General features: G+C 42.0%; 1 pseudogene; it reads right to left on the bottom strand.

The window, feature by feature from the left end:
• Window positions 1-9,513: 9,513 nt before the first annotated feature.
• Window positions 9,514-10,881, bottom strand: LOC113880088 (annotated as a pseudogene).
• Window positions 10,882-11,841: the final 960 nt, after the last annotated feature.

Raw genomic sequence — 11,841 nt, 5'->3', positions numbered from 1 at the left:
TCAGTTCAGTTCAGTTGCTCAGTCATGTCTGACTCTTTGCGACCCGATGAATTGCAGCTATTGACTAGTGTTAATTTCCTGTTTGTAGATCTTGGAGCATCTGATCTTTATTTAAAGACTGATTACTGAGATAAACTTTAGAAACAAACTTAGACTGTCCTCTTTAATAACTTAAACCTTTTAGCAGTATAACATAAACAAGGAACTATCTCAGAAATGAGTCAAAGTAAACACAAACATTAATTAACAAAACTAAAACTTAATATTTAGTTAGACATAATTGTGTGTGGGGGGGTGGGGGTGGGTGGGGTGGGTATTAACCCTGCAGTCTGGGAAGGCTTTAACCCATCACATAAAAATGAGGTTTGTCAGGGATCTGGGGAAAGCCAAGCAGCTGTCTTGGATTTCCCACAGCCCTGACTGATACAGCTATTGTTCACCCATTTTTAATTCCCGGATTTAGGAGTAGACTATTGCCATGTTTAAGGACATCAGGATAGCCAAAGTCTGACAGTGAGGGGTTAATATTTTGAAGAAGCAGAATGAGCTTTATCTATATGCACCATAATCTTTATAGATTACCGGGGTCCAGCCCCGGTTGGATCCAGGGATTCCCTCAGGAGGACGGCGTTGGCGATTAGAATAGCAAAGCAGAGATTTATTAGATGCTCAATAATAACTGGTTTACACGGAAAATCAATATAACCTGTGACACCAGGTTAGCTCTGACCACGGAGGCCGCAGGCGCCCTCTCGAATAGTGGAAGGTGCCCCACCTTAGGCACCTTCTCAAGTGGGTCTTAGAAGCCCAGGCAAGTAAGTGGTAGCAGAGGACCCCCGCGCTCCAATTATTTTGGCATGAAGGAAGAACAGAAGAGAAAAGGAGGAAAAGGAAACAAGAAAGAATGACACGGGGAGACCGAATTTCAGTGAACAAGGCCCGCACTTTATTTTCCAAAGTAGTTTTTATACCTTAAGTTGTGCATAGAGGATAATGGGGGAAGGGGTAGAGTCACGCAAGGTCAGCAGTCCTTGATCCTTATGGAAGCCAGGCTTTCTTCCTGCAAACTTATCATATGCAAAAGTTTTAGGTGATTTACATCATCTTCTGGCTAGGAAGCCTGTTAACATTTTATGACCCTTTTCCTCAGAAAACTTATTTTTCTCTAAAGGTGATTATTCTAAAGTCAGGCGTCACCCTCCAAAAGCATTAAAGTTGCATACCTATAGGGCAAAAGTGGTGGGCTATAACAAGAAAAGAGTTAACTCAAGGGTCTAAGGTTACAAACATTAAAGCTGCTACTTACATTTCTATACACCAACTATATTAATCAATACACTCCCAGGGACACAGTAGGTAAGGGATATGGAAACTTGGCAGCAAGCATTAACTCAACAAAGAAATCCTCTACTAGTTCTATTTTACAACTTTAACTCTCTGAGAAACTCTGCATTGTTAGACTATCTTAAGCTTCCTGTGCCTCTAGTGGTTGGGAGGCTGTGAATCTGAACAAACCTGTCAGGCAAGCAAGAAAGTCATCAGAAGGGTTTGAATTGAAACACTCCTATTATGCCCAGGAGACTTATTAACTACAGTTTTAAGTTGATTTTCTTACAGAGAAAGGTGGTCGGAGATAGCCCCCCTTTAATGTCAGAGGAGTTGGTGAAAGTCGTGAAGTAGTAAAACAGACTCTGGTTTTGGGGTAGATGCTCAGGCAGGCCCAGAGGGGCACCCCTTGAGTTCTGGCTCGCCTTGCCCACCAGAACTCTCCCACATGGCCTTGCCATAGGTGGGGACTCCCGTGCTGGCTTCCAGCAATAGATCATTGTGAAATAATGCTTATTTACTTTACCAGAGTAAGAAAAGCTTTTAAAAACAAATATAAATCATTTAAAGGTAAAGAAATTCACAAAGTCTGTTATTAAAAGCCACATTTCAAGAAAACTTTGTGTTATGAACAGAAAAAACAAAACTAAATTTCACTCTGGCACCAGTTTACTATTAATTACAACATTTATTTATCTGGTTAATCTTAGAAAGTTTTTTCCATAAACCTTGAAGAAGTAGCAGTATTCTTGCAAAGGCATCAGAGTGAAACCATTGAAGGCACATTTAGAATCAAATTGCAATCAACAAAGCAACTTGGTCATTGCTGTGACATGTAACACTTTAACATGACAACAGAATTATAACTGACATTTTACCAGAACATATTAGATTTTCATGAATTCCGTATAATTTCTAGGATATCTAAATTAGTAACATCAACCAGACAATATAACCTGAGAAGATTCATCACTCCTCTACTAATACTTCCCAAGTAATTTAACATGTCAAATGAACCCAAATACTTGAATATCTCTTTGTGATGTCTCAGGGGCCCTCTGAAACACTCCAAAATTAGCTAGAGGTCCAAAGAACTTCATTAGAATTTAATTTTAGGAAGTTTTTCCAAAAATATCTAAAGCGTTTATAACAGTCAGATTGGATCATATAGGTCACTGAAACAATAGTTATTTGCTTACCCAAAGTAACACAAGATTTCAAAGGTAAACACAGAACAGATCACTTTAGAGGTAAAGAAACTTAAAACCCATTATCAAAGGCAGTTCAACATATTAAGAAAACTTGTATTATACACAAAACTCTTTTCTTGGGGTCCACTTTTCGTAAACCTTTTTTTTTTTTTAATCTATCACTTTGTTCATTTAGAAACAGCTACCTGTAAGTCAGACCTACTTTCTTTTCTCTTAATAAAATGAAATTTCATTCTTTATACCTTCTTTATTAAAAACATACATCCTACTTTCCTTAAACAACCATCAGCTGTCCTTTAGATTAGAATTCTGTAGATTTGTGAACATAAATACCTGTGATGATTTCTAAAAACATTTGTTTTCTTATAGAGAACATCTCAGGATGACACCACACATATTCATTAATAGTTCAGAATCTCTAGTTTCTCTGTAAGAGGAAGTTAGTGCTCAGTAATTAATGTTTCAGAAACTTATTTTATTTGGAAATGACCTAGCTATTTAGTAAACTTCCATCACTTAGTTTAACAAACCCCTAGAAATTCAAGTTGCCTCAATCTGGAGAGACTATTTCAAACAACATTCCTAAAGCATAATTATTCTTAATAGAGTTTATCTAAAAGCTCTTATCTTTTTCACATTTTCTTTCTTGAAGAGTTTTTTTGGACTCCAGTCACTTTCCTCGGTGACAAATTTGTGACAGATATAATAAGGTTAAACTTATATCAAACCTAGGTATAATGAAAATGTTATGTTTAATATAAGTGACTCTTAGACATGTCTACATTAATTAGATCACTAAACAAACATTAATGCCAGATATTTAATACTGAATATTTCCTAGTTTATGTGAACCTGAAATTAATTTAGGTTAATTTCTCTTGTATTTAGAATTGTTTGATTTGTAAGTGCTTACTTTTCTTTGGGTCACTTATGCTAGAGCTCATTTACAACCTAACCTCAGTAATATTATCCAAAGACAAAGACATACACTGAGACATGCATAAACCCAGACAGACAGACATAGATCTCACAGTTATCTGCTGGAGATTTAAAATGTCTCTTTGCCCTCTGCCCCCTCCCCCGCCCCACCTTTTTTTCTTGGCTTGAAGTTTTAATTTGCTCAAAGTTGAAGTCTCAGGCAAAGTGGTCTGTAAATTTCACGCATATGACAAGAGTTAACTTCAAACTTTCTCCTAGGCATAATTTTGTTTAACAAGCTAGCTTTTTCATGCAAGAACCAGTTTTGTAATTTCAAAAGATTTCATTTTAACCAGTTTTCTCCAGAGTCTACTATCATGGCCACACTATCTTTTTCCTGCTGTCGTCATTATCTCACAGCTAAATTTTATGGAGTGCTCAAATTGACTCTGATAACAGGGGCTGATTGACTGATAAAAGTTGTCCCAGCAGGAATTACCCCTCCGGGGAAACGTGGTGTGGTCCTAGTTTGATCAGAAGAATTTGGAAGGGAAAAGGAACTTGCAGGAGTGGGAAAAGCTTGGTCCCTCCCCACCCTGAGAGATAGAAGTTGGAAGGGGATTCTTTAGAATGTTGCTGCTGCTACTGCTATAAGTCACTTCAGTCGTGTCCGACTCTGTGCGACCCCATAGATGGCAGCCCACCAGGCTCCCCCCTCCCTGGGATTCTCCAGGCAAGAACACTGGAGTGGGTTGCCATTTCCTTCTCCAATGCATGAAAATGAAAAGTGAAAGTGAAGTTGCTCAGTTGTGTCTGACTCTTAGTGACCTCATGGACTGCAGCCTACCAGGCTCCTCTGCCCATGGGATTTTCCAGGCAAGAGTACTGGAGTGGGGTGAAATGTTTTTGATCCTTCAGGCTTTTGATTATGGGAGAAAGTCCTAGATCAAAGGGAACCTCAGAATCCTTTCTTTGTGTCCAACAATAGAGATCAAATGTGGATAGGAAAGGTCAAGCAAGGGTCATCTAGGAAATCTGATGGAGGGGGAGACAGTGGGGGGTGAGGGGATAGGATGGTCACAAAAGGACAGTGGTTTGAGTCCCTCAGATCTGGATTCTGATTAAGGGCCATGAAGGACTGAACAAAACGGACCTCTGAAAACTTTCCCTGCTTTGGCTACAACCTAGTGTGCCATTCAGAGGCCATTTTTCATCCCCTAATTTGTACTAGGGCTAGGTCTTTTTGAGATTTTTCAGGGTCAAATTTTTCCAGTTCCTGATAATATGGTCAAGGGGTGAGTCTGAGAGAGGCTCTTGGGACCTACCAGAATCAGCTCTTAGCCTGCATGCATAAAATGGGAGTTCTGAGAGTCACTGGCTGACAGAAAGGCATCCCTTTTGTCCCAGTGATCTCTCCATGCGGGTAACGGCACAAAACGGCCGACTGTCCCAACAGTCAGGTCTGATGGTGAGAGGTGACCCCTGGGAATTGTGCAGCTGAGGCACCATGTGTTAGCTCTAGGAAACCTAGAAGACCTCCTAGAACTAAGACCAAAAGAGATGTTCTGTTCATCATTTGGGATTGGAATGCAGAAGTAGGAAGCCAATAGATACCTGGAGTAACGGGCAAGTTCGGCCTTGGAGAACAAAATGAAGCAGGGCAAAGGCTAACTGAATTCGGCCAAGACAATGCACTGGTTATAGCAAATATCCTTTGTCAACCACCCAAGAGACGACTTTACACATGGACATCACCAAATGGTCAATACTGAAATCAAATGGATTATATTCTTTGTAGCTGAAGATGAAGAGGCTGTATACAATCAGCAAAAACAAGACCTGGAGCTGACTGTGGCTCAGATCATCAACTTCTCATAGCAAAATTCAGGCTTAAACTAAAGACAACAGGGAAACCACTAGGCCAGCCAAGTATGACTTAAATCAAATCCCCTATGAATATGCAGTGGAGGCAATGAGGCAAGAACACTGGAGTGGGTTGCCATTTCCTTCTCCAATCATATTGTATAGGAAGCAGCAAACAAAACCATCCCAAAGAAAAGAAAACCAAGAAGGCAGAGTGGTTATCTGAGAAGGCTTTACAAATAGCTGAAGAAAGAAGAGAAGTAAAAAGTAAGGGAGAAAGGGAAAGGTATATCCAACTAAATGCAGAGTCCCAAAGAACAGCTAGGAGAGACAAGAAGGCCTTCTTCAATAAACAATGAATAAAACTAGAAGAAAACAACAGTAAGGGGAAGATTAGAGATCTCTTCAGGAAAATTGGAAATATCAAGAGAATATTTTGCCCAAGTTCAGTCACTCAATCATGTCTGACTCTCTGTGACCCTATGGGCTGTAGCATGCCAGGCTTCCCTGTCCATCACCATCTGCCAGAGCTTTCTCAAACTCATGTCCATCACGTCAGTGATGCCATCCAACCATCGCATCCTCTGTTGTCCCCTTCTCCTCCCACTTTCAGTCTTGCCCAGCATCAGGTTCTTTTCCAATGAGTCAGTTTTTCACATCAGGTGGCCAAAGTATTAAATTTTCAGCTTCAGCATCAGTCCCTCCAATGAAAATTCAGAACTGACTTCCTTTAGGATGGACTTGTTTGACCTCCTTGCAGTCCAAGGGACTCTCAAGAGTCTTCTTCAACACCACGGTTCAAAAGCATCACTTCTTTGGTGCTCAACTTTCTTTATAGATCAACTCTCACATCCATACATGACTACTGGAAAAACCATAGCTTTGACTAGACGGATATTTGTTGGCAAAGTAATGTCTCTGCTTTTTAATATCCTGTCTAAGTTTGTCATAGCTTTTCTTCCAAGGCTTTTCTTTCTTCACCCAAAGATGAGCACAATAATGGATAGAAATGCTACAGAGCCTAGTAGACACTGAAGAGATCAAGAAGAGATGGAAAGAATATATGGAAGAACTGTACAAAAAGATCTTAATGAACTGGATTACTATGATGATGTGGTCAGTCACCCAGAGCCAGACATTCTGGAGAGTGAAGTCAAGCAGGCCTTCGGAAGCACTGCTGTTAATACAGCTAGTGGATGTGGTGGAATTCCAATAGAGCTATTCAAAACCCTAAAGGATGATGTCATCAAGGTGTTGCATTCAATATGTCAGCAAGTCTGGAAGACCCAGCAGTGGCCACAGGACTGGAAAAGGTCAATCCTCCTCTCAATTTCCAAGAAGGGTAGTACAAAAGAATGTGCTAACCGTTGGACAGTTGCATTCATCTCCCATGCTAGTAAGGTCATGCTTAAAATCTTGCATGCTAGGCTTCAACACTATGCAAACCAAGAACTTCCAGATGTCCAGGCTGGGTTTAGAAAAGGAAGAGGAACCAGAGATCAAATTGCTAACATTCACTGGATCATAGAGAAAGCAAAGGAATTTCAGAAAAACATCTACTTCTGTTTCATTAACCATGCTAAAGCCTTTGACTGCATGGATCATAACAAACTGTGGAGAGCTCTTAAAGAGGTGGGAATAGCAGACCATTTTACCTGTCTTCTGAGAAACCTGTATGCAGGTCAAGAATCAACAGTTAGAACCCTGTGTGGAACAATGATTGGTTTAAGATTGAGAAAGCAGTATGACAGGGCTGTCTGCCGTCACCTTGTTTGTTTAGCCTATATGCTGAGCGCATCATGAGAAATGCTGGGCTGCATGAGTTACAAGCTGGAATCAAGATAGGCAGGAGAAACATCAACAACCTCAGATATGAGGATGATGGCATTCTAATGGCAGAAAGCGAAGAGGAACTAAAGAGCCTCTTGATGAGGGTGAAGGAGGAGAGTGCAAGAGATGACTTAAGACTAAATATTAAAAAAACTAAGATCATGGCATTTGGCCTCATTACTTCATGGCAAATAGAAGGGGAAAGTGTGGAAGTAGTAATAGATTTCCTCTTCTTGGGCTCTAAAATCACTGCGGATGATGACTGCAGCCATGAAATCAGAAGACAGCTGCTTTCTGGCAGGAAAGTGAAAGTGAAAGTGAAGTCACTCAGTTGTGTCTGACTCTTTGCAACCCCATGGACTGTAGCCTATCAGGCTCCTCTGTCCATGGGATTTTCCAGGCAAGAGTGCTGGAGTGGATTGCCATTTCCTTCTCCAGGGGATCTTCCTGACTCAGGAATCGAACCCGGTCTCCCGCATTGCAGGCAGACGCTTTACTGTCTGAGCCAGATTCAGAGATATGGCAGGAAAGCTATGACAAACCTAGACAGTGTGTTGAAAAGAAGAGACATTACTCTCCCAACAAAGGTCTGTATAGTCAAGGCTATGGTCTTCCCAGTGGTCATGTGTGGTGGTGATAGCTGGACTATAAAGAAATCAGAATGCAAAAAAAAAAAAAAAAAAAAATCAGAATGCCAAAGAATTGATGCCTTCAAACCATGGTGCTAGAGAAGACTCCTGAAAGCTCCATGGACAGCAAGGAGATCAAACCAGTCAATGTTAAGGGAGATCAACCCTAAATACTTATTGGAAGGACTGATGCTGAAGCTGAAGCTCCAGTATTTTGATCATCTGATGCTAACAGCTGACTCATTGGAAAAGTCCCTGAGGCAGGGAAAGATTGAGGGTAGAAGGAGAAAACAGCATCAGAGGATGAGATGGCTGAATGGCATCACCAATGCAATGGACATGAACTGGGGCAAACTTCAGGAGATGGTGAGGGACAGGAGACCTGACATGCTGCAGTCCATGGAGTTGCAAAGAGTCAGACATGACTGGGTGACTGAACAACAACAAGGAACCATGTGACTTGGACAGGGAAAGACAGAGATCCCTGGGAGCAACTGGGTGACTCACCATTTGGTGATTCCCTGAAACATGGAAGGCACTCTTAGGATAGCTCGGAGGCAACACTTAGGTACTTGTAAATCAATCCAGACTGAAAGGGAAAGAAGTGAAAGAGACAGGGAAGATAGGTGGAGAAATCTGCCTCACAATCCTACAGGAGAGGCAGTGGCCAGGGGTGGTGGACTGTGATTTGTTTGAACCAATATGTGCCTGATATGGTACACCGAAGTTGTCTTGCTCGGGGTGGATGCCCTTGTGGCCTTGTCCATTCCATGACCCACCCACCACCCACCCCCACCACAATCCGTTATCCTTTCACAGAAGCCTTCCAGTGACAGGTGCCCTAGTGGCTTTTAAGTGCCTGACCTGTGCCCACACAATATTGATTGGCCTAGTCCTCAGTTGGAAAGTAGTAAATAAGAGAGACCCTCACTCCTTTGGGTTTCAGCTACTGGGACAGATTGAGCAGTGGGGCCTTTGGAACACATCAGAGGGTAACCCTGGCCAGAGTTCCTCAGCTGCTTCCACAGTCACTTGCCTGTTCATAGAGGGTCCCTACGAGAAAGGAGAGGCAAGGAGGTGGGGAAGAGACTCCAAGTCCTTGTACAGGCCACCAAAATGTTGTGGTCCATGCATGGGTTGGAAAAGAATTTCCAGACATGAAGCAGATTGAACAGAGAATAAAGTTGATTAGAGCAGGAGACACTGTTAGAACAGTGGACTGGTTCAAGGGAGAGCTAAACCTTTTCACAGGCTAGCTACCAATTTTTATAGCTTCAAGACACAGAAAATTCCTACTGGAATGGTGACATTAGGTGATTGGTTAAGAAGCTATAGGGTCGGTATTTTACCTAATGTGGGATCAGGCAACTGGCTGGTTTGGATCCAGAGGCATGGCTTGGACCAAGCACTATGTGCTTGGTCAGTTCCAGAGATTTTTATCCTGTGACTTTGGTACAGAGCTCCACACCTGTGACCTTGGTATAGGGCTCCACAGTAATTATCAATATGTATGGTCCTATTACCATTTTTCTTAATTGTTTTGGATTTATTTTTGTAGATCTTTCCCTTCTCTTGTGTTTCCTGCTTAGAGATGTTCCTTTAGCATTTATTGTAAAGCTAGTTTGGTGGTGCTGAATTCGCTGAACTTTTGTCTCTAAAGCTTTTGATTTCTCTGTAAAATCTGAATGAGAGTCTTTCTGCATAGAGTATTCTTGGTTGTAGTTTCTTCCCTTTCATCATTTTGAATATATCATGCCATACCTTTCTCTCTCTCTCTTTTTTGCCTTTCATATTTTCTTTGTATTTCTCTTCAATAGTTGCTTGACCCAACATCTTTCTGTCTGCTCTATACAATGAAAATACAAACTAAATGAGAATAGAAAAAATAAATAAAGCACTAAATTGTACGAATTACAAGTCTGTTCCAAAATATATTTACATTAAATAAAATATGCATTTAAGTAAGAGATCTACAGTGAATGACTCTGCATCCTGGGAACCTAGGCAGGGCTGGCATTCGTGGGACAAGCTAAGAGACTTCACACCAATCACAGTTTGTAGGAGGTTTCTGATGTCCAATCTGCAAGCTACACTGAGCGCGTCATGAGCATCACCTGTGCAGGGACTGACTGGGGGGAGGAGAAGCAACTTTTACCTCGATGCTGAGTTCATTCTCATCAACAGCCTATTCAGTAAAGTTTCAAAAAAGTAAACATGTTAAGGTAAGAAGACAACTGTTTAGAACCCCAGACACATTTTCTGGCTGTATTTATGCAGAACTCTCCAGCTACAATGGGTGGTCGTGAAGACATTCTTCCTCATGACAACATGGTCACAGGACTCGGATGACCCAGCGAGACTGAGGGGAGCCGAGGACTGTGATACAAGTCCAGTTTTGGTTTGGGACACTCTTCTCATGCACAGTCCATGGCCCTGCAGTCCTCTCCTCCTACCATCTGGCATGGCACTTAATGTAGTCTTCAGCTTTATTCTGGAAGTCCTCCTTGTCCCACAAATGATGTTCTACAGCTTTGATATTCAGTGGATCATCAAAATTCAACAGATCAATAAGCAAAATTTTAATCCCCAAACAACATCCTTCAGTGTCCTCTTAGGGGCCCGGCAGGTGCCATCAACTGGATGTTCTCTCAGTAAACTGAGACATATCTCTCCTGTTTCTGTATGTTGGGGTGCCAGATCCAGGTCAAGCATTTCACTTTGGGAGGCACCATGTTGTATGCATTGGAGACTTCAGTTTCAAGCTGAAATTTTCCATCCTAGTAGTAACTCTTCTCTGGGGTGACAGTTAGCTGAAAGCAATGAAGCTTGTTTGGATCAGGAAAATGCACTTTATACATACAAGGTAAATTAACTTCAAGTTCTGCAACCTCTTTAACAAGCAGCCTGTCTCTCACAGACACTAGCCGAGTGGAGTCAGTGGCTGTGGCTGACTCTTCAGCTTGCTTGCCAGCATCAACATCACTACTACCTTTATCCTGGGCACCCCGAGACAGGCAAGGCAAGCCCGGTGCCCAACACCAGCTGGCCAGCTGGCCACAGACAGCAAGCCATGGCCCCTCACAGCCACACCAGCTCTGGCCATGTCATTCCCTTCTTGCTTGTAGAGTTTCTGTTGAGGAATCAGCTGATAACCTTATGGCAATTCCCTTGTATTTTATTTGTCATTTTCCCCTTGTTGCTTTTAATATTTTATCTTTGTCTTTAATTTTCATGTTTGATTACTATGTGTCTTGATGTGTTCTCCTTGGGTTTATCCTGCCTAGAACACTCTGTGCTTCCTGGACTTGGCTGACTATTTCCTTTCCCATGTTAGGAAAGTTTCCAGCTATTATCTCTTCAAATATTTTCTCAAGTCCTTTCTCTCTTTCCTCTCCTCTGGGACCCCTATAATATGAATGTTGGTGCATTTAATGTTATGCCAGAGGCCTGGAAAATCCCATGGATGGAGGAGCCTGGTGGGCTGCAGTCCATGGGGTCGCTAAGGGTCGGACACAACTGAGCGACTTCATTTTCACTTTTCACTTTCATGCATTGGAGAAGGAAATGGCAACCCACTCCAGTGTTCTTGCCTGGAGAATCCCAGGGATGGGGGAGCCTGGTGGGCTGCCATCTATGGGGTCGCACAGAGTCAGACACGACTGAAGTGACTTAGCAGCAGCAGCAGCAGCAGCAGCAGCAGTGTAATGTTCGTCTCTGTTTGCTTGTTCTTTAGTTCTTCTAGGTCTTTGGCAAACATTTTTTGCATCTTCTCCACTGGTTTTCTGAGATCCTGGATCCTCTTCACTATCATTATTCTGAATTCTTTTTCTGGAAGGTTGCCTATCTCTACTTCATTTAGTTGTTTTCTGGGGTTTTATCGTGTCCTTTCATCTAGGACATAACCCTCTGCTTTTTCATTCTGATTAACTTTCTGTGATGTGGTTTTCATCCTAGCTGCTGTGGAATTAGTGCTCTTCTTGCTTCCTCTGTCTGCCCTCTGGTGGATGAGGCTAAGAGGATTGAGTAAGCTTCCTGATGGGAGGGACTGGTGGAGGGAAAAGCTG

This window comes from Bos indicus x Bos taurus, chromosome 21 (assembly GCF_003369695.1).
Source record: "Bos indicus x Bos taurus breed Angus x Brahman F1 hybrid chromosome 21, Bos_hybrid_MaternalHap_v2.0, whole genome shotgun sequence".
NCBI classification, from domain to species: Eukaryota; Metazoa; Chordata; class Mammalia; order Artiodactyla; family Bovidae; genus Bos; species Bos indicus x Bos taurus.
This window is presented reverse-complemented; position numbering and strand designations above follow the sequence as displayed.